Below are 24,382 nucleotides of genomic sequence, written 5' to 3' on the forward strand. Positions count from 1 at the left end.
GAGAAGAAAGGGCTAGAATCTGGGTCGAGTTTGACCAAAACTTCAGCCTCCATGTGTGCGGTCTTATTGGGGTCTTTGATCTTTTTGGTGGCCTAGCAGCAAAGCTGCTTTTCCTATTATTATTGATTTGTTTCTGCTGCAATTGAAGTCTTTGGCAGCCCCTAGAACGCTATGGTGAAAAGTTTAGAAATTTTGCACACGTATTCAGGACAGTGCCATGGTCAACATCAACAATTTTCATGCTCTAACAGTGAACTCTCTAGCACCACCAACACGTCAAAGTTTGAAGTGCATTCAGCTGTGTAACTTTGGACTCGGTGGTCCAGATTTCACAAATGAGGTACCGTTGGAATCCCTGGATCAAGCCGATTTCAACTAACCACATGATGTCATTTGCACCGTATTGTATTATCCATCTTTTTGAAGGTTATCAAAAAGCATTTCAGGTCATGCAGATTGTACGATTTGCACGGGACTTGACACATAGCATCTTCAAACCAAGCCGCACAAAAGTTATCGTGTGGATTTTTTAATTTCACTTCCGTTTGCCCGTACCAGCCAATCAAACTCGACGACTACGCCAAACAGCAAGTGAGGCCATATCTCGGCAACCGTTTTATGTTTTGACGTCAAACTTCTAACACAGACTTAAGGGAACTTCTTTGAGAGGCCCAAGAATTTAGGGGGCGCAGATTGTCCGATTTTTCACTGGACTTGACGCACCACAGCTTCAAACCAAACCGCACAAAAGTTATCGTGTGGATTTTTTTATTTCACTTCCCTTTGCCTGTACCAGCCAATCAAATGTGGCTGCAACTACGCCAAACAGGAAGTGAGGCCATATCTCTGCGATGCATTGATGTAGAGATGCCAAACTTGGTGTATGGACTCATGATGCCTTCCTGAGCAACCATAGGCTTGCCTACTATGCTGCTATGCATATAATACTCATTGGCAATTAATTTTACTTTGGAAATATTAAAGTACTATTCAAATTCCAGGGGCTTCTGATTTATGAAGGGGGCTTCACTTGATGATATGAGAGCACTTTATAAATCTGATTGTGGTGCACTCTCTTATTTGACTTTTGTCTGCATGTCTATTTCCAACATGGTGTTGTATAAAGGAGGCCACAGCAGTTGGACTGCTAACCGTGTTTGTAAACCTGTAGTTTAGCTGTGATTCTCATTTTGAACAGCAAAGACTTTTTCAATTCAATTCAATTCAGTTATTTTTATATAGCGCCAAATTACAACAAATCTCTCAAGGCACTTAAATAATATTATGACTAATTCAAGCCAATTGGAGTTCAATTCATTGTAATCATAATCCAATGAAATCCAATTAATTAATTTCAAAATAATCCAATTAATTCATATAGAGCCAATTAAAAAACAATATCCTAGCTAAGGAAACCAAGAGATTGCACCGAAAATTCTCTTCAATCTCCCGTCCTGAGCATGCTTGAGGCGACTGTTGGAGAGAAAAAACTCCCTTTTAACAGGAAGAAACCTCTGGCAGAACCAGAACCAGGTAGGGTGGCCATCCACCTCGACCAGCTGGAGATTGAGAAGACAGAAAAGGAGGGGAAAAACACCATAACACCATTCAAAGGATACCTGCTGGAACAGGGAAACATACGTTAATAACCACAATAATGTCACATGTACATAAAATAATTTGAGAAATTAAACGGGGGGAAAAAGAGAGCAAAGTGAGGAAAGGTGTGACAGATGAGGTCCCCCAGCAGTCTAAGCCTATAGCAGCTTAACTATGGGATGTTTCAGGATTACCTGAGCCATCCCTAACTATAAGCTTTATCAAAAAGGAAGGTTTTAAGCCTAATCTTAAAAGTGGAAAGGGTGTCTGCTTCCCGGCCATTTACTGGCAGCTTATTCCACAAGAGAGGGGCCTGATAACTGAAGGCTCTACCTCCCATTCTACTTTTAGAAACTCTGGGAACAACAAGTAAACCTGCAGTTTGGGAGCGAAGTGCTCTGTTAGGAAAATATCTTACAATGAGATCTTTAAGATATGATGGAGCTCGGTCATTAAGAGCTTTATATATGAGGAGAAGAATCTTAAATTCTATTCTGAATTTAACAGGAAGCCAATGAAGATAAGCTAAAACTGGAGAAACATGATCTCTCCTGTTAGTTGTCATCAGAACTCTGGCTGCAGCATTTTGGATCAGCTGGAGGCTTTTCAGAGAATATGTGTGACAGCCCAATAATAAGGAATTACAGTAGTCCAATCTTGAAGTAACAAATGCATGAACTAGTTTCTCTGCATCACCCTGAGACAGGATGTTCCTGATTTTAGCAATATTACGAAGGTGAAAGAAGGCAGTCCTAGAAACCAGTTTTATATGTGCGTCAAATGATAAATTCTGGTCAAAAATAACTCCAAGGTTCCTCACTGTAGAACTAGAAGCCAAGGAAATACCATCTAGAGTAACTATATAACTAGACAATTTCTCCCTGAAGCGCTCAAGTCCAAAGATCATGACTTCAGTTTTGTCTGAGTTTAGAAGCAGACAGTTCTGAGTCATCCAGGTCTTTATGTCTTTAAGACAGACTTGTAGTCTGACCAACCTGTAGGTTTCATCTGGTTTCATAGATAAGTACAGCTGAGTATCATCAGCATAACAATGGAAATTTATGCCATGCTGTCTGATAATGTTACCTAATGGAAACATGTATAAAGTGAAAAGAATCGGTCCAAGCACAGAACCCTGAGGAACTCCATGACTTACTCTGATGTGTGAGGAAGATTCTTCATTTACATGAATCATTTCATTTCATTTCATTTATCAGATAAATATGACTTAAACCAGCCTAATGCAGTTCCTTTAATCCCAATAACATTTTCAAGTCTCTGTAACAGAATGCTGTGATCGATCGTATCAAATGCAGCACTGAGATCCAACAGGACAAGCACAGAAACAAGTCCGCTATCAGAGGCTAACAGGAGATCATTGGTAACTTTCACCAGTGCCGTTTCTGTGCTATGATGCACTCTGAATCCTGACTGAAACTCTTCAAACAGATTATTTCTATGTAAATTATCACAAAGTTGAGCTGCAACTATTTTTTCAAGAACTTTAGACAAAAAAAGGAGATTGGATATTGGTTGATAATTAGCCAACACTCCTTAATCAAGAGTAGGTTTTTAAGTAAAGGTTTAATTACAGCAACTTTAAAAGTCTGAGGTACATATCCTGTTAACAAAGACAGATTGATCAAATCCAATATGGAAGTGTTGATTAAGGGGAAAACCTCCTTGAACAGTCTGGTTGGGATTGGGTCTAACATACAAGTTGATGGTTTAGGAGAGACTATTGCTGTTGTTAGCTCAGAAAGATCAACTGGGCAGAAGCCGTCTAAATACAATTCAGGTTCTAAAGATACTTCTAAAGCTGCTCTACTTGATGATACATCAGTGATAATAGTGGGAAGGATTCCATTAATCTTCTCTCTGATAGAAACAATTTTATTGATGAAGAATCTCATGAAATCATCACTGCTGAGAGTTAAAGGAATACATGGCTCAACAGAGCTCGGACTCTTTGTCAGCCTGGCAACATTGCTGAAAAGAAACCTGGGATTGTTCTTATTCTCTTCTATCAATGATGAATAATAAGCAGTTCTAGCTTTACGAAGGGCTTTCTTATACGTTATTAAACTATCTTTCCAGACTAATTGAGACTCTTCTAAATTAGAGGAACGCCACTGTCTCTCCAGCTTTCTTGCAGTCTGCTTTAAAGCAGCTGTGAATTATACCAAGGAGCCAACCTCTTCTGACTGATTACCTTCCTTTTCAGAGGGGCAACATTGTCCAGTGTTGTACGCATTGAAGCTATAGTGCTGTCAACAAGAGAGTCAAGTTCTACTGGAGTAAAGTTTAGGTAGCCGTCCTCTGTCATATCTGCACATGGCAGTGAAGAAAAGGATGATGAAATTGGTCTTTAAATCTGGTTAAAGCATTCTCTGACAGACACCTTCTATATGTAAAATTCTCAGAAGCCGTATAGCCGTATAGAGTCTAATATAGAATTAAAGTTAATATTTAGGCTGTCATTTTCAACATTTACATGAATATTAAAGTCACCCACTACAATGACTTTATCTGTACTCAGCACTAACTGGGATAAAAACTCTGAGAATTCAGACAGAAACTCAGAATAAGGGCCAGGTGGACGATACACAACAACAAACACAAGAGGTTTTTGTGATTTCCACTTTGGGAAAAACTGAGAATCAGAGATTCAAAAGAGCTAAAACTAATCTGGGGTCTAGGACTGATTAGTAACCCTGATCTGAAGATAGCTGCCACTCCTCCTCCTCTGCCTGTGGTTCTAGGAACATTTAAATAGTCAGAGGGAGTTGATTCATTAATGCTAACATGATCCTCCTGCTGCAGCCAGGTTTCTGTAAGACAAAATATATCAAATCTTCTTTATTGTCATTATACATGAGTACAACGAAATTAGCCCGACAGCTTGCAAACGCATGCACCAACTTTGAAGAGTTGCAAAGAGTGGGGATAGAGGGGAGAAAAGGGAGGAAAAACAAGGGAGAGGGGAGGGGAAAAAGCACAGTGTCCAGACTATGCTCCTTAAAGGAGAACAATGTGGAGCTGGGAAAAAACCTCAGCAACATCAAGAGCAAACATTAGCTCAGCAGTGACTTGTTACAGCAGCGGGTTTGGCCAAGGCTGGTGCCACAGGAGAGCAGGAATGCAGATTAGATTATGATTGTTGGGTTAGGGCGAGTAGTCGTATTTCAATGGACACGACTTTTGTCCATTCTGGTCACAAAAACGACCCATATGCCTTTGCAATGTCACCAGCTTCTCCAAGATGTTTTCCATATTGCGGGTAATGACTACAGTCTGAGCGCCAACAGGTCTGCCCACCGATTCAAACATGTCGGGCAGCTTGGGGCCTTTGACCGCTGTCTCCGACTTCCCAATTTTTTGATACACCAGGGCAATGCCTAATCCACTCAGCAGAAAGCCCGTTATCATGGTTCCGAATATGTAAAGATCCTCGATGTCCTCAATGGAAAGGATCGCCAGGCACACGACTCTCCACTGCTTCCAGGAGTCCCTCATGTACCCAGCTGCAAACGTTCCATCAGGACAGGTGGGTTACCCTGGGCCCGAACTTTTCGTAGAAAAGATTCTGTCAATTGCGTTGAGAGACCAGTTGACCAATTCCATGATTTTAGTTTTGAGAGCAATGCACAGAGAGGCACCAAAAGTTTGAGACTGGACAAGATGAAGAAGAGAAGCAGGGAGATAAGGGAAGGGAAGATACAGGAGAGAAGAGAAATGCAACCGCCTTCGTTGAGAGCCGAAAGAGAAGAAGATCACAGATCAAGTCATTCACTAACAGAGACTTAGGAGGGTGAGATCTAATATTCAGCAAACCACATTTAATGGATTGATGTTTTTGTTCAGTTAAAGTTTTTGATTAAACTTTTTTTTTTGCACAAGAGAATTTGCTCCTTTTGTGTTATTTGATTGGGGGGGGGGGGGGGGGGTAGCATCAGGTGGGAAGCCGCAGAGAAGTGTGTCAGACTACAACTCTGCATCCTGGTCTCAACCCTGGGTTGTCATGTTTTTGGATGACTGATAAATTCGTCCATATTTCTAGAAATGAGAGCCGCTCCTTCCAAAGTGGGATGGATGCCGTCTCTCCTCATCAGACCAGGTTTTCTCCAGAAAGATTGCCAATTATCTCTGTAGCCCACGTTGTTTGCTGGACACCATCTAGACAACCAGCGATTGAATGAGGACATGCGGCTAAACATGTCATCACTGGTCAGATTTGGCAGGGGTCCAGAGAAAACTACGGAGTCCGACATTGTTTTGGCAAAATTACACACCGATGCAACATTAATTTTAGTGACCTCCGATTGGCGTAACCGGGTGTCAGTACCGCCGACGTGAATAACTATTTTACCGTATTTACGCTTATCCTTAGCCAGCAGTTTTAAATAGGATTCTATGTCGCCCGCTCTGGCCCCTGGAATACATTTGACTGTGGTCGCTGGTGTCGCTAATGCCACGTTTCTGACTATAGAGCTGCCAATTACCAGGGTTTTGTCCTCAGCGGGTGTGTGGCTGAGTGGGGAAAATCTATTTGAAACGTGGACAGGTTGATGGTGAACCACGGGCTTGACTTTAGGACTATGACTCCTCTTCCTGACAGTCACCCAGCCACTCTGGGGTCCCAGCTTCTCGGGTTCTGCTGGGGAGCGACTAATGGAGCTAGATAGGCTGGGTGGCTCCACACTGACTAAAGGAGCCTGGCTCGCTATCGGGTGGTTTTCAACAGTGCAGAGCCGAGCTTCCAGTTCAGATAACCTTGCCTCCAAAACTACAAAAAGACTACATTTGTTACATGTACCATTACCACTAAAGGAGGCAGAGGAGTAACTAAACATCTGACACACGGAGCAGGTGAAAGCAGGAGATAGAGGAAGAGAACTGGTAGCCATGCTAAGCTAGAGAACCAGACACACACTAAAGATCTGTAAGAGTGAGCGTTAGAATATAACAAGTATGGGATAGAGTTTACACATCTATGCAAGATGTGTAAATTATAGGGAGAAATAAGGTGATTATTAGTAGTCCAAGAGGAGCAAGAAATGTCACAGTGCACACACAATGCAACAGGAAGTGATGCAATACGTCTTACGGCAAACATACAGACTAAACATGGACTGTCTCTTTCTCATGCTAAGTTTCTACTCCTCCATAACGTCGACATGATGTCGTCATTGAGCATTCGAAGTTCTGCGTCGAGGGAACACGTTGCTCTGCAGTTCACCATGCCGCTAGGGAGGTGTGTTTGTGTGGTTTCAGGGGTTCTAGCCGAATGCTTGCTTTTTCTTCCAGTCAGAGTCAGTATTAAAGAACAAATGCTTATGGTCCAAATGTTGAAGCGCAGGCCACAGAGAAGACGCTGGTCTGTACGTCTATTCGACCACTAAACCGGTGGAAGCTGGGAACCAGTGAATACAACACTGGTTTTGAATTTACAACCTGGATGAACAAATGCACTTTCGATAATTTCGAATGTCAACGAGTTTCTTCGCCGTATACAGCCATTAAGACTGGAAAAAGCAACTGCTGGTAATTACGTTCTGAGCGGACCAATCACAGCCCTTACGGCCCGCATCTACGCAACGTGTTGTTAGAATTTTTTGGAGGTGCACGTCAGGCTACGCCGTAGGGGTCCACGCCAACATCGTAGCTGCGTAGCTAAATGTGACTAAATTTCCTCCTTCTTTGTAGAGTTGTGAATCTCTACTGCCATCACAGTTTGATTTGATTATGTCTTCTTCTAATAATTCTGTGCAACCATAAAAACATTTTAGTGTCTCGTATATTCAGATGACCATAGAAGCACGCACAGTTAGATTTTCATTAATAAACGGAAGCAGTCAGATGCGTGCATTCTGATTTTAGACGGTATGTACATGCAGTATGTTCAGTTCTGAACCACTTCAGTACTGGACATACGAATGAATCGCATGGAGTGAATAACGTACTGGCTTAGCTCACAGAGTCACTAAGCAGGGCCTCAGTTAGGCAGCAGAGTGCAGGTCCAGCTGTTTCTGTAAAGTTCACTTTGTGATGGCAGCAGATTATACTGCAGCTTGAACAGCTGCAGAAAGCCGGGCTTCTCCACAAACCACTGAATCCATTGATCTCTTTTCGAGGTTGGAGATCAGAGTTGACAGCCCCTCGTTAATTCTTGACCCATTAGTCGACTGGCTGTGTTCCTCGTTTCAGACGTTTGGTCAGAGTAGATGCAGCTCATATGCTTCTTTTTGTCTTTTATTTACCAAAGTACTTTATCTGTGTGGCAGATTTTACACGCCTCATGTGTCTAAACTAACTCGTACTTTTTAGTTGAAAAATTGTGACGTGTGCTCAGATGTCCACTTTTAGAACGCTCACTGTTATAGTACCCAACAGAAAGTTCAATGACTTAATGTTTATTTATTTATTTTTTTTACAATTTCCAGGTGTTGAAATTTCAAAATGAACAAAATATCCCTGCATTCTTTTTTGAGTGCGAAGTGTAAGAATCCTTGGATGAACTAAAATAAATAAATAATGTCAGTGTAGTGTAACCATCAAAACTTTGTACCAAATTATTAAAGTTGATTAAAAATAGGCAAAATTCTCAAGAACACATCCTATCATATAGCCTGGCATAGTTCTACAATAGAAATGTTTGATTGCAGATCAAAACAATGGACCACCATTGTTTTAAATGTTTTAATAATTTGGGGAGCTCTGTGTTAATGCTATAAAATGTCAGGTGGTTGTAACCACACCTCAAGGAGCCAATTTATTAATAAGGACCATCTGATGAGCCTAAATGCTGGATGCCAGGGTTTGTAAGTCTTTTAGAATATGTATGATTTTAAATGTTGAGTTCAGATGCTCTTTGGATTTGATCTATAATATGCTTTCACACCACCTCTTTGTGTGAGTAAATCTGACTTGAGAGCTAATTACCTTCAAAAGGTTTTCACACACACACAAACATATCACCTGTGAGATAATCTCAGTTTAGAGTCTGAATGATGTAGTGATGGAGGGGTTCTGAAAGGTCAGAGGTAAGTAGAGATAAGGGAATTGGGTCGTCAGAGGAAACATTAAAAATCGTCAGGACAAATGCATTGATTTTTCTATATCCTGTTCACTGGAAACACACATGATTCTCACCCTTCACCCCCTTTAAAGACACGCTTTTTTCCTGATTCATCACAGTCCTAGCTTGCAGTCGAATTGAAAGATTGTTTGTTGGCATCAGAAGTTTTAAACTCATACTTCTGTTGACCTCTCAGTGGCCTTTGGCTGTAGAAGCAACTCGGGTGCAACTCACGAGGTGTTTGCTGGTTTGTGTCAAATTTAGAAAAACTTTCTTCATAAACATAGATGCTCATCATCTGCAAATTCTTGTTTACTCAGTAACGAGTAAAATATTCTTAGTTTCTTTGTTTAGAGTTTAATATAGACTTCCTGGTTGTTGATGTGTTTTGTCTCCCTATTTGACAGTATCAACAGTGATGATGTATTTTTTTACTTTCAGGACACATTTAATAAACACACGACACCAACTGGAAACATAAGACACAACTGACAGCTAGCTTACTCTATGGCAGTAGCTGGAAATTAGTAAAATATTAGCTGAGATTATATCATTGTTGTCAAATAAACTAAGAAATTATCAGAGATGACCAGAAATGACAATTACTGACAATTCAGGTCAGTAATACTTTATAAATCCCTTTTTTATTGCTGCAGTATAAGTTATAAGTAAAGATACCCTATTGTAATACATGGGTAACAAAATGAAATAAACCACCTGACAAACATGTTGACAGTTGAAGTCTGACAGAGAAACAGCCAGCAGTTCAACAGCGATTGAACATCTATCCTTAGGAGCTTGTCTCTACCAAACAAACCAGGATGAGCTCTGCTTTTTGCAACCTGCAGCTCTAATAATGATGAACAGAACCCCATCCATGAGATAAAGTGTAACCTGACTTGAATGAATGAACAGTGTTAGAATAACACTATTCAAGTTTCTATTAGCTAGAAAAGCAAATCTGAAGAGATGATGTGAGTATCCACATAAAAGAAACATATACCCGGCTTGTTTCCATTGATGGTTTGAAGTGAATGAACTTGTCTATGTGATGTCACCAGAGGGGGCAGTATAGGCTACATTGTTAGTGTTTGTAGTTCAGTAGAAGAAGTAGTTGTCAAACCTGGAAGAGGAAAAAACAATTGTGGTGGACATCCACAAGAAGAAAATGGAGAGAGCTTTTCTTCAGGAATTATTTTCACCTCATATCTGGGATATTGTTTCACCTTTGGGAATATCTGGGATATTATTTAATCTTTGGGAATATCTGGGATATTATTTAATCTTTGGGAATATCTGGGATATTATTTAATCTTTGGGAATATCTGGGATATTATTTAATCTCTGGGAATATCTGGGATATTATTTAATCTTTGGGAATATCTGGGATATTATTTAATCTTTGGGAATATCTGGGATATTATTTCACCTTTGGGAATATCTGGGATATTATTTAATCTCTGGGAATATCTGGGATATTATTTCACCTTTGGGAATATCTGGGATATTATTTCACCTTTGGGAATATCTGGGATATTATTTAATCTTTGGGAATATCTGGGATATTATTTAATCTTTGGGAATATCTGGGATATTATTTCACCTTTGGGAATATCTGGGATATTATTTCACCTTTGGGAATATCTGGGATATTATTTCATCTTTGGGAATATCTGGGATATTATTTCACCTTTGGGAATATCTGGGATATTATTTAATCTTTGGGAATATCTGGGATATTATTTCACCTTTGGGAATATCTGGGATATTATTTAATCTTTGGGAATATCTGGGATATTATTTAACCTTTGGGAATATCTGGGATATTATTTCACCTTTGGGAATATCTGGGATATTATTTAATCTTTGGGAATATCTGGGATATTATTTCACCTTTGGGAAGACAACGGTCAGTCACTGAGTTTGTTGTTTGTCAGCTCAGACCAGAAACAGCTGGTGAGTCACATCATTTTAAATCTCTTTCCAATCATCCTGACGTGCATCAAGTCTTCTTAGAAGCAGACAAAAACCACCTCAGTTTTTTTTTAATACAGTTTCATGCTGGTTAAGTTTTTTGTTTGTTTGTTTTTACAGTTTTCACTCACCTTTTCTTATTCACTTCTGTGAGCAAAAATGAACATGAAGACCCAGCTGTGACTGTTGGTTATATGGACATGATTTAATAGACTTTATTTTTATAATATTGGACCCTACAGTGACTTGAGTTTGGCCCCAGTTTGAATGTGAGTGCAGTGAAAGTGATGAAGACAACACTAAAGACATACAAATGAACACCAACAGCCCATTCCTTACACATGGGTGTCATATGTGAAAGTACAGAGGCTGAGTTGGATTGAAGTTGATGCACCGCTGATACACCTCTGAACTGGCCACAGAGGTAGTTACAAAGCCCAATTAATGTATGTGTGCATGGGCGAGCCGACACAGTGAAACATACCGCCCTAACCAATTATGCTATTTTAACAATAGCAGCTTGCTGTGTGTAAGTACAAACTGAAGCAGTGCCGAGCCATCAGTTACTGACCAAAGGGGAACAGCTGCGGCTTAACCATGTCTTTTTCGCACGGATAAGGCACTACTGATGCGGAAAAAGACTCAAGATGAAGATGATCAGAGAGGTGAGAAAGAGAGAGTGGAGCAAAGTCTGGTGTCTGTGAACAGCTGCCTTTTGCTGCTAACAGAGGAGCTCCATCCTCTGTCATCAGCTGTTCAGGCTAACATAGTCTCACAAGCTGAGGGGGCGGAAACTTTGACTGAGGACAGTTAGTGCAAGCATTCTGGTAAATTCAAGTTCTTAGTTAATTTATGACGATGTTGTTTGTTTTTTTTTGGTTGGGCACATTTTGTAGGAAACTAGAAAAAGAATGTTGTACTGACCAAAACTGGACTTTTAAGATGCATGTAAACTCTTTAGTCCAACTGAAATCATACAAAAGCTTCACTTGAGCTTCTTCAGACCGGACTAACACACCCAGATAATGTGGTCCAGATTCAAATCACTTCTTCATGTACAAACTCAGCTAGACTCAGACGGACCTAGGTGCTCTGTACATGCTCTGAAGTTCCATCTTCAAGTAAAAACAGTACAGTAAGTGTGTAAGTGTGTATTAATCCAGCTTAATTCACATATGTTTCTTTTGTCAAGAACTGGGACTGAAAATCAGCTCATTAGCACTACATACCAACCGGTGGTCCCTTAAAGCATTCCTAGACTGTCGCTCTGCTCTAATAAAATCCTGATTTTAAAACCGCGGCATTATCTGACAAAATCACTATTGAGGTAACTTAAAGACAACATCTGTACAGTGAATTCAGCTGTACCATGATCTCTCACAAAGGAAGTTCAAAGCAGCAGATACGTTTTCTCACACAGTCCACAGCGCCACCGCCTTACATACTTCAGTCAGTTGATCAATCAAGCAATCAATCTTTATTTATTTAGTATTTTTTCAAGGAAAAATGCTACTCAGTGCTTTACAAAGCAAAAAGAACAAAAGCAGGAAATAAAACTAAAATAATCACTCTGATAAAGGCAGTTAACAGTAAATATCAGTAAAATACTAGTGAAAACAGATATAAAACAGTACAAAAAAGGATAAATAGAAGCTTCTTCAAAAAAACAATGTTTTAGTCTGAGAAACAGTGAAGCTGTCAGCATTTTGTACCTAGACTGGCAGATGGTTCCACCAGAGAGAAACTGGAAAACTGAAAGCACTGCCTTTAATTTTGGAAATGGAAATTCTCTGAACCACAAGTAAGCATGCTGTCAAGGAGCAAAGAGTTCTTGTTTGATTGTGGGGAACTGTAAGATCTGTAATGTAAGATGGAGCAAATCCATCACATGTGGTTAGGAGGATTTTAAAATACATTCCAAATTTCTCTGGGAGCCAGTGTAAATAGGCCAAAATTGTGGAAATGTGATATCTCCTATAGGTAGCAGTTAGGACTCTAGCTACAGTGTTTTGGATGAGCAGCAAGATTTTCAGGGAATTATTTGGACACCCAACTAAAATGGCATTGCAGTAGTTCAGCCTAGATGAGATAAATGAATGGGGCAGTTTCTCTGCACCACTTTGAAATAGGATGCTTCTGATTTTACGGAAATGAAAGAAAGCAAATGTAGAGACTTGTTTATATGTATGTCAAAAGACAAATCCTGGTCAGAAATCATTCAATTCAGTTTTATTTATATAGCACCAAATTATAACAAATGTCATCTCAAGGCACTTCAATAATGCAGTCCAATTCAAGCCAATTGGAATTCAATTAATTGTAATCATAATCCAATCAAATCCAATTATTTAAATTCAAAATTAGTCCAATTCATACATACAGCGCCAATTCAAAAACAATTTCCTTGCTAAGGAAACCAACACAGTGTTCTGAAACTTCTCTTTGGTCCAATCCGTCCTGAGCGCGCCTGAGGCGACTGTGGAAAGGAACGACTCCCTTTTAACAGGAAGAAACCTCTGGCAGAACCAGAACCAGGAAGGGTGGCCATCTGCCTCGACCAGCTGGGGTTTGAGAAGACAGAAAAGAGGGAAAAGAGGGGGGAAAAACATCATAACACCATTCAAAGGATACCTGTTGGAACAGGGAAACACAAGTTAATAACCACAATAATGTCACATGGACATAATGTCATATGAGAATTAAATGGGGAGGGGGGAGCAAAGTGAGGATAGGTGTGACGTCAGAGGCCCCTCAGCAGTCTAGGCCTATAGCAGCTTAACTATGGGATATTTCAGGCTCACCGGAGCCATCCCTAACTACAAGCTTTATCAATAAGGAAAGTTTTAAGCCTAATATTAAAGGTAGAGAGGGTTAGGTTTAGAGTTAGGGTTTTGATTTTAGCAATATCATGAAGGTGAAAGAAGGCAGTCCGAGAAATCTGTTTTATATGTGAGTCAAATGACAAATTCTGGTAAAAAATTATTCCAAGGTTCCTGACTGTAGTACGAGAAGCCAACTATATAACTAGACAATTTCTCTCTGAAGCGATCAGGAACAAAGTTTTGTCTAAATTTAGAAGCAGACAGTTCTGAGTCATCCAGGTCTTTATGTCTTTAAGACAGGCTTGTAGTCTGACCAACCTGTAGGTTTCATCTGGTTTCATAGATAAGTACAGCTGAGTATCATCAGCATAACAATGGAAATTTATGCCATGCTGTCTGATAATGTTACCTAATGGAAGCATGTATAAAGTGAAAAGAATCGGTCCAAGCACAGAACCCTGAGGAACTCCATGACTTACTCCAATGTGTGAGGAAGATTCTTCATTTACAAGAACAAACTGGAATCTATCAGATAAATATGACTTAAACCAGCCTAATGCAGTTCCTTTAATCCCAATAACATGTTCAAGTCTCTGTAACAGAATGCTGTGATCGATCGTATCAAATGCAGCACTGAGATCCAACAGGACAAGCACAGAAACAAGTCCGCTATCAGAAGCTAACAGGAGATCATTGGTAACTTTCACCAGTGCTGTTTCTGTGCTATGATGCACTCTGAATCCTGACTGAAACTCTTCAAACAGATTATTTCTATGGAAATTATCACAAAGTTGAACTGAAACTATTTTTTAAAGAACTTTAGACAAAAAGGGAGATTGGATATAGGTCGATAATTAGCCAACACTTCTGAATCAAGAGTGGGTTTTTTAAGGAAAGGTTTAATTACAGCAACCTTAAAAGTCTGAGGTACATATCCTGTCAACAAAGACCGATTGATCAAATCCAATATGGAAGTATTGATTAAGGGGAAAACCATACTTGAACAGTCTGGTTGGGATTGGGTCTAACATACAAGTTGATGGTTTAGAAGAGACTATTGCTGTTGTTAGCTCAGAAAGATCAACTGGGCAGAAGCCATCTAAATCCTAACATCCTAACATTAATTATTATTATTATTTTTGCTTGTTTGTCTTTTGAAAAATAGTGTGTTTCAGTTTTAAGTTATTTCTTACATGTTATGTTTATTACAACCCAACCCGCTGACATTCTCAAGGATTGAAATAGTGGTGTTGTGTTAAAGCTTACTGATAGAAGCGAAATGATTCTTTTGGTGTCTTTTTACACCTAAATGTATGCATGGAGACGGCACAGTAGTGCAGTGGTTTAGATTTTAAATCATGGAACTTAAATATTTGGGACCAAATAGTAACCTCATACAGTAGTGTGGCAAAATGAAGTGAAAAGTCCTGGAAATAACTATCCATGGGACAGCTTGAAGGGTTCCTGTGAGCGTCACACTTTGTGTGAATGTAATTTTGCTGAGAAAGCCCTGTCTCTTGGTTATACTCAGCTGAATGAATTGTTGTGCTCTAAAGAAGGGGGACTCCCAGTGGCTGGAAAGTAGCTGAGAGCCAGCAGGGATCCAGCTGGGGAGGGCCACTCTGAGTGGGAACATCTGGAACTACCAACACATCACAGCATATACCTGCTCTGTGAAGGCATCCTACTGGATTTCTGTGGTGAAATCTAAGCGCCACTGTTGATATTTTTTGTAGTGAACACAATAACTCAAATTTTCAAGATAACTTATGAGCTCAACGAAATGATCTTCACACACAAAAAACAAAGCATGTGTCCATAAGTTGTCATCTTGAGATTTAAAAACTAGACTAGTCTAGTGCAAAGTATGGTATGTTGTGTCAGAATATCAGTCCAGAATCAGTAGATGAGTTTTATGTGAAAGTCAAAAATCTTACGATAGATGTCCAAAAAACAGCAGCCATTAACACCAGCTCCTGCCTGATTCTAGAGAAACAAAGAACTTTTAATGTTTTGTGTTAAAAATGCTGCATTTACCAGATAGAAGAGGATCCCACTTCTTTTTCTTACTTTTGTGTAGTTGTAAATCAGGTCAATCATAGCGGTAAATCCCTTATTTCAGCCACATACAGACATAAAACATGCTCACAACGATGACCACAATCACATTGTTAGCTGCACATCCACCACTGTATGCTACAGGCTGCATTACATTGTGAACTCATCTCCTCACTCTTTAGTTAATACCTTCACTATTGTGGTCACATGTTTTCAGTTCTTCATTTTCTTAAAGCATTAATGGTTCCTGTATTTATCAGCAACAACTTACACTAACTTGGGGGAGGGAGGGGGTGGTAGTTCACCTACATTATCGTCAGCCAAAGACTGCTTCAATGCACAATGCTGAAGAGTTGGAGAGTGAAACATAACCTGAGGAGGCATGCTGCCAACGGTCTGTCTGTAAGTTTTAACCCTGCCACAACCGGAGTTATAAATTATTATTTTACTGCTTGACAAAATGAGTCATACAACAAAAGGCCTGAAATTGTCTCAAGATGTTCCAGAGAGGTGGCAGGTGATAACTGTGTTTACCGCCAGTGTGTCTGCTGGTAAGAGCTCCTGCTTCATCCTCTTTTCTGCTGACCTGTCTGTTGCCTGGCGCTCATTTGTTAATCATGTGGATATGCTCAGATTCATGAGACATATCATCACCTGTTCTAAACCTACTGTGAAGAAAACTGTGTCCTCCACAACACCCTTTTCACATAATGTGCGTTTAAACAGATGTCCCTCACATTTCTTACTATGAGAATGCAGCAGAAAATCTCCTTCTTCAAAGTACATGTGTGTACACACACACACACACACACTTTATATATATATTTTTTTCTCAGCATCATTGAAAGAGATCACTCTGATTGGCTGTTGAACGTTGTGAAAGAACTCAGAAGTAAGTTACAGTTAACTGCATAAAGTTTAAATGCTTAAAAGTACATGGTACTAAGGCTGGGCGATATGGGGAAAAAGTCATATCACAATATTTTTTTATATCGGTCAATATCGATAAATATCACAATATAAAACAAATCCCTATATTGTGAATTTTAAATGTTCCCCATTACTCTCAATTAAGATTTGAAAATATCAGAAGGTTCATTTCTAATCTTTTGCAATACGTCACGGTGTCGCTTAGATTTTGGATAAAGCAGACTCTACGGTCTCCTGTTGCTGCTGCACAGGCGGTGATATCTGGGCAAGTTGTAGCACTTGTTCCGGGCTGTGTTTGGAAAAGTTTGCATTCTCCGTGCTCAAACAGGTGCCGCTGCTTCAGGTGATGAAAAAGATTAGTGGTATTTCCTGTCTTTTATCGGAACTCGACATAATTTACAGTGCACACAACTCTGTTCCGTGTCAGACATTAAAAAACAAAACACCTTTTCAGGCCCTTTTTATCAACAATGTCATCCCTTACGCCTTGAGCTGTGTCTTCCGTCGTTTCTACCGAGGGAGCACTCATTTTCTTCTTTATACGGCTGCAGAAGCCCAGACAAACACGCCACAGCTAGCTGCTGGCATGGCTCTATTCCAGCCACGTGGCGCAACTCTCGTTGTATTAGCTATTCGCATTGTCTGTCAAAAGATGGACGATTGTGATCTATCGAAAAGTATATTGACCATGTTTTATATCTTTATCGAGGAAAAGTTATTCCTCTACAGCTATAGTTAACCTTAACGTGTACAAAACATTTCAGATGATGTGTTAGTGTGAACTGAAACAGCCTATGAGCTGGAACCATGTTGGAGAATAAAAGCTGAACTAATAATGACCTGACTTTATGCAAACATTTTGTTGACAGTTTTTAACCTTACTGAATCATTTAGTGCTCCGTTGTGCACTGCAAAGTTGTGTCCTCTTGCACATGTGTACATTGTACATCGGAGTTAGCAGCTGGAGGTTAGGTTCTTTGTGGTGTGTTCAAGAGCAATTGTTTTCCCTGACACTACTGACGTGAGGAGACACAGCATGTCGTCTGCTGTCGCTGCTTGTTCTTGGCACCAGTTTGATGCTTAAGGGCCCTTCTGTTTAAATGGAGAGGACAGCGGCACTGTCTCAAGCAAAGCCTGTTAAGGGTTATTGCAAATGTTCAGCACTGGAGTTAAGTAACTATTATTTATTTTGAGCTATGGAGGCTTCATGTCTAGCTCAGATCACACACTCAGGAGTAAATTATTTCAACAAAAACACCTTGACCATGTCAGCACCACAAGCAGCAGCCAGATATGAGGCAACGGTAAAGAAGCTTTGCTGCACTGTCAAGAAACCAGATTGAGTAATGTTATAGGAGAATAAGACTTCATGATTTTATTTACTGTAGGGTTAGTTTTGCCTCTTAAACACATTCACTGCAAACCTGATATGTCCAAGACGTAGTTTGGAAAGACTGATGCAAGAATCCAGACATCCACAACATTTGCTCTTGTATTCTTGCCTATGTCATTCAGCTCTCTCAGCCAGGAAGAAGCCTGTAAAATACGTGAGTGAGACCATGAGAATAAGGCAGCAAATATACTGGATCATTTATGGAGAGAAAGTGTGCCGATAATAAGAGTATCTGTTCAATTATCCCTTCTGCTGACCTACATGTTGCTTTTCAGTTGCTCATCAATATTGCAGATACATCCAAATATATATGTGGTATTAATTTTTAGCATAAATACAGTCCCTTCTCATAAAGGTTTCTGTAGAGGACCACATTACAGGGAGACATTTTGTCTTCACACATCAAAGTTTTTAGATGAGTTCCCTGCATACTTATGCATGAATATCACCAAGGTTGTTAATGTTGTTTATACACGGTATTGTAAAGAACAGTAAATGCTCTTTGCAGTCTTGGCCTGTATTTCCAATTGCCAACTTTATGAATGGTGCTGCAAGCAGGATTTATAAATGCCATCTGGCAACATTATCTGACAAGGTTTATAAATGTAATAAATACAGAATACATCCCCTTTGAATTCTAAAGTTGTTCATGTCAGCCAGAATAAAATAATCAAATGTTCCTCGGCAGGTGTTAAAACTCAAAGTCCAACCATAGATGAACAACACATAACAGTTTACACAGTGCCATTATTTATTGAATAAAAGACAGAATCAGTGAGTGAAAAACTAACTCTTCTTTCCAACGTTCCTTCAGCTCATTGAGGTTTGCAGCATTGGTTTCTGCACAGCTCTCTTAAGGTCCCACCACAGCATTTCAGTCAGGCTGAGGTCTGGACTCTGACTAGACCATTGCAGCACCTTGATTCTTTTCTTTTTCAGACATTCTATGAATTGTAGATCTGCTGCTGTGTTTGGGATCTTTGTCCTGTTGATGAGCCAGTTTCAGCCCAGCTTTAGCTGTGGGACAGATGGCCTCACATTTGACTCTAGAATACTTTGGTAAGCAGAAGAGGTCATGGTGGACTCAATGACTGCAAGGTGCCCAGGTCCTGTGGCTGCAGAACCAGCCCAGATCATCAGCCCTCCACCCCCGTGCTTGACAGCTGGTATGAGGTGTTTGTGCTGATCTGCTGTGTTTGGTTTCCTCCAAACGTGCTGCTGTGCATTAGGACCAAACATCTCCACTTTGCTCTGGTCTGTCCAAAGGACATTGTTCCAGAAGTCTTGAGCTTTGTTCAGATGCAGCTTTGCAAACCTAAGCTGTGCTGCCATGTTCTTTTTAGAGAGAAGAGGCTTTCTCCTGCAGCCCTTCCAAACAAGCCATACTTGTTCAGTTTTTTTCTAATTGTGCTGTCGTGAACTTTAACATTTAACAGGCAAACTGGTCTGTAGAGTCTGAGATGTAGCTCTTGGGTTTTTCTGAGCATTGCACGGTCTGGAACTTGCTGGGACGTCCACTCCTGGGAAGACTGACAGCTGTCTTGAATGTTTTCTACTTGTGAATAATCTTTCTCTCTGTAGAATGATGGACTCCAGATAGTTTGGAAATTGCCTTATAACCCTTCCCAGATTGATGGGCAGCAACAATTGCCTATCTAAGATAATTTCTGATGTCTTTCCTACTTGGCACTGTGTTAACACACACCTGAATGGTATTTTTAACTTTATAATTGTTTCTTTTTACCATCTCTGTAATCACAAAATCAGTTATAAGTTCAAATTGACAATTGTGAATGTTGCTCTGTGCTCTGGTTTGAGTGGTGTTCACAAACACTGTTCAGTAATCTTAAATCTTGAAACAGTTGTGGGCAATTTTGCAGGGTGAGAAAGGGAAGAGATGCAGTAGAGGTCCCAGGATGTATTTTAAGCTGGCGATGTCAGCCTTTGTACAGGGTGTATGAGCTCTACCAAAAATGTTTTGAGATGTTTAAAGAGAAAATGGAATATTTTTTTGAGCAGAAAATGTTGTGGCTGCATTCATTTTTTTTTGTTAAATGGGCAATAGTTTTAGTGTGTCATTTTAAAAGTTTTCCAAAAGAATGAGGATGAAATTATACCTGTTTTGTAAGATAATAGATGATGTTACTCCTTCCAAAAATGTCCATGTTACTTGTATTCTGTCATTACAATACCAATTCCAATACAATTCAAAATAATCTGACCCAACCGTGAACATGATCACATAATTTAAAGGGGCCCATGTGGTGAAAAATGTCAACACTCAACAGGTTTCATGGGGCTGTCCTATTCTACCTACAGACCAACTGTAATACTGACAGCGTCCAACTGGGCAGTGGGAGGTATTTGGAAGTGCTTCATAAATTGGTTTAATATTTAGCATTGTTTGGAATGACCAGTTAACTCTTAGCTGCTGATGCTCACAGTTTCTAGACACTTATCTCTATCGATCACTGAGAATGTTCAGACAGGAAGTGTCATTTCTACATAACATATTGTGGAAACACACAGTGTACATGGAGTGACAACAGGAATCATTAGGCTACTATGGCCCTGGCAGGTCTCAGACAAAAAAAAAAAAGAAAGCTTGGAGGAAGAAGTTTTTGTTTAGGTATTCCAGCTTTGTGTGAACAGCGGGAGCTCAAATTCAAATTAAAACAACAATACATGGATTCCACTAACAGAACAGGCTGAATGAGCAAGCTCTGAGGTTAAAATACTATCATATCTGAAACTAAATACAACACAAATGCTGTTAGAACCTCATTCATTGCTGAATTTTGAATAAAGAGACTAACCACAGTAGTTTTTCACAATGCTTGTAAATTCCATTCTCATTCTCACTGCCAGAACCATGTCACCTGTACAGTAAAATGTATGACTCACAACCCGATCATATTGCCTCTGCAGGTGAACTGAAGCAGCTACCCCACTTACAATCAGCATGTGTGTGTGTATCTATCTATCTTTCTTTCTATCTATCTATCTTTCTATCTATCTATGTACATGCGTGTGTGTGTGCACTGTTTTACTGAATCCAACATTTGCTCATACAGGCGCCCTCTTACATTCTGATGCTAACTTCCCAGTCTTATTTTTCCTGTGTCATTCCATGCTTCTGCTTTCAGCTCTGTGGCACCACCAAGTGCTGAGAAAGAGAAGGTATCTCCGAGTGTGAAGTGCTTCTCCACTTCTTGCTGAAAGCACCCTGCAGTAACTGCATGGTGATTCTGCTCCCTATCTTTCCTCTGCATCATGTTTACCTAGCAACAAGCATCACCCGCGGCTGGCCATCCTATTGGTCATTTGAAAACGCACCAGGGACCAATGGCAGGGCTGTTGCCATGGTACACTGTGTAGTTGCCGGGTGGAATTTTGCTGCAAGGCACGTGAGTCTGCTTGCCTGCTTGCGCTGCCTGTAATCTCGGCTGTCTGGCCGTTAGTACAGCTGAACGTGATTTAGTGGAAGCCAATCAGTAAGACCATGAGGGGAAATACTAAACTTTATTACCATATTCACTAAGACAGCCATAGCAGTATGTAATAGACATTTACTACAGACATGGGGGAAAAAACGTCTAAGTAGAGAAGGGGAAACTGGTGCAACAAAATGTTTCAAAGCTATCAGAATGATATGTGATATTTCTCATCAATCAGAGGTAAAATCTGATCAAAATATTTTTAGATACAAGATCTTTATCCAACTTGACAGAGCTACTATAGCTCAAAACGCGTCTTTAAAAATGACTGCTGTAAGAAATGAAGAAAGTGGAGGTCACATAGATCCGAGGCTTCTGTTGACAGCTTACTCACACATAATAGCTTTAACAACAGGAAGTGCTTTCTTATTTCCTGCACCAACATGCATCAGTGGGCTACTGCGTCTGACAGTACTTTCAATTATGCAAATGCTTTCTAAGTTTAAAATCCAAGTGAATGTTTTCCTCTTTCAACCTGGTGTTCAATGGTTAATCTCAGGAACAACATTCAGAAGTTTCCTTGTGTTGAGAAGCCTTTTATGGGCAACTGTTACTGTAATTACTGTGGTGAACTAACTCCTCATAATAAGCATACAGACACAGAGCAGCAGTGTAGGTCAGTTTGTCATGTCCTGCCTTTACCAGCATGTACTCGTATAGAATCTGCCTGGCAGACACACATGAACACAGTCGGTGAGCAAAAAGCTTGAACATTATCTCTTTTGGCTAGCCAGCATCTCGCATCCTGTGATTTGTAATTTTGATTGCACACTTACCCACACAAAACTATGTTAAAGATAAAATCCTATGGATCCAGGAGTTCAGTTTTAAAGCCTTATGTTGTCAACTAAGCCACAGTTTATTTTTCCTGTTGCACATTCCCTCTGACAACATTTTTCATTGACCAACTCAAAATGTTTGCAGTTAACATTGTGTAGCAGACAGGGCTTTATTGCTGTAGAGGAACAGTTCATGTGCAGTGGAAATGAAGGCTGCTGTCTGTGGTGCTATAACTGTGCTTATTTTACATGTGAAAGTAAAGAGAACCAATTGATAGCCACTTAATAATCTGAATTGACTCTACATATATAACAAGCAGGCTACACTGAATAAAGAAAAAAAATCAATGACATAGTCATAGTGTTTTTATTTTTTCTATTTTTATCATGATGTATGTCATGGCGTACAGTAGGATGTGTTCTGTTGACTTGCACAGTCTGGGTTACAAACTATTTCTCTTCTATTTGTAGAAAAAAACAGATAAAACAATAAAATCAAAACTAGTTGACAGGGACTGAATTGAAGTGACAAGATCTGATTGATTCCAAAGCTAAGCTACTTTTTATGAATTGGCATTATATGAAAACAGTTCTAACTAATTTGATTAATTTGAATTGATTAGACTTTATTTAATTGGACTTGAATTGAACTTGGTTTATCTGCAAAGTGCCCAGAGATTACCTCCGTTGTTAACTGCTGTGATGTAAATAAACTGAACTGAATCATGAAAAATGAGTGTCTGCCTCCTGTATTTGCTCTAATTTCATTAAATTCATTCAGTTTTCTTTGTTAGAAAATGGACTTTTTAGAACCTCCATGATTTCTGCTCTTGTGTGGCTGGACAGACCGGCTCTGATGACCATTCTGACATCTGCACTTTGCCTTATTCAAGCCTTTGAACCCAAGACAATTACATTTCTGCTTTGATTGCATTAAACTGAAAGAGTTCCTAAAACACCTACAGCATTATATTCTATGAGATATTTCCAGGGTCATAGCACTGCTGTCCCGTGAGTAACATTAGTAGGTAAGTGTCGTATTTGAGTGAATGTGTTGGGTTAGAAGTTATTGTTGTCCCTCAGATAGATGTAAGTACAGATGTCACATTAGTCACTGAGGCAGTGGCAGGCAGAGCAGCCTTAGTGGCTGAAGTTCCAATCATCTGTGCCCCAACAGTGAACCAACCCTCAGCAGACATCTTGTCAGTTTAGAGCAAAATTAGAATCAACTGAGCAGATTTTGTAAAACATTGTCCTAATATTGGAAATATTGCTGAACAAAACCATGCAGTACAGCTATATGTGTGTGGAAGCATCCACATTTTTATGTTTGACTAATTTACAGAAGTTTTTCTCTAAGTTGTCCCCTGCTTCCAGTCTGTGTGTGGCTACATTATTGTTGTGTTGTTAGAACCTGCTTATGTATGACCTCTTAGACAGTTGACCATAATGCGAGCTCTATGATTACAGCAAGAAATGAAGCCTATTTCTTTCCTCTATGTATTTGACTAAACTTGAATTATAAAGTTAGTGGATACTAATCGCACAATTTAGTTTTTATTTTCAAACCAAATGTGGTGTCCCTGCTGCTTGCTATTACGGGTCTTTATTCACAATATCAGTTATCTGCTTACGCCATAGTTCACGGTGGTAATAAGGAGGTAAATTGCATCAAGAAAATAAAACTGTCTTGTTGTCTGTCTACAAGAAATTACCACAGCTTTAGTGGCTGTCCTTTATGTATAATTATTTGTTAATACACATCACTGATGGGTTACAGATTACCGTCACGTTTAAAAGAGGAAAGGGTCCGTAAAAGCTGAGCTGTATGTGAGGGTGTTTTCCTTTAAGCAGCTGTCAGCTGGTTTGTGACACAGCGAGCTGTTCCCAGGCAGCATTGTGCCTCATTTAGCCTGAATGTTCGGATAGCAACAGGAACAGCTAGCTTTGGCTGGTTTGTGAGGAGAAGTCAAACATCTCAGCTGTATAGAGTCACTCAGAACCATGTGCTTGAGGAAGCTTTTTGCCCTGCTCCCCCCCCCCCAATCCTGGCTGAATCTCCACCCCCACCCTGGCTGTCTCCACGTCCTTCTTTCCATTTCTACCTGACATCCTCAAACTATTTCCGCGTCACTCCTACCTCGCGCCGTTCGAACAGTCACAGAGAAACTAAGCTGAGCACCCCTCCCACAAACCGTCCCATTACCCAATCACAGTCAGGGATGCAACTTTCTGCAGCCAATCAGGTAGCA

At 39.9% G+C, this 24,382-nt stretch overlaps 2 protein-coding genes across 3 annotated transcripts in view; one reads left to right on the forward strand and one right to left on the reverse strand.

Annotated features, from left to right (window-relative positions):
• Positions 1 to 24,382, reverse strand: part of tcaim (T cell activation inhibitor, mitochondrial) — a 382,005-nt gene that overhangs the window by 160,076 nt on the left and 197,547 nt on the right. The window contains exon 1 of one of the 2 annotated variants that reach the window (XM_072395017.1): positions 828 to 902. The exons of the other annotated variant lie outside the window; for it this stretch is intronic. The gene's annotated coding sequence lies outside the window, so the exon portion shown is untranslated. Of the gene's footprint in view, positions 1 to 827; positions 903 to 24,382 lie in introns of those variants that run through there. 2 annotated transcript variants of the gene reach the window in all.
• Positions 1 to 24,382, forward strand: part of dyrk1b (dual-specificity tyrosine-(Y)-phosphorylation regulated kinase 1B) — a 67,969-nt gene that overhangs the window by 6,062 nt on the left and 37,525 nt on the right. The window lies entirely within an intron of this gene.

This window comes from Leuresthes tenuis, unplaced genomic scaffold (assembly GCF_036924035.1).
Source record: "Leuresthes tenuis unplaced genomic scaffold, fLeuTen1.0.hap1 SCAF_10, whole genome shotgun sequence".
In the NCBI taxonomy this organism is placed as follows: Eukaryota; Metazoa; Chordata; class Actinopteri; order Atheriniformes; family Atherinopsidae; genus Leuresthes; species Leuresthes tenuis.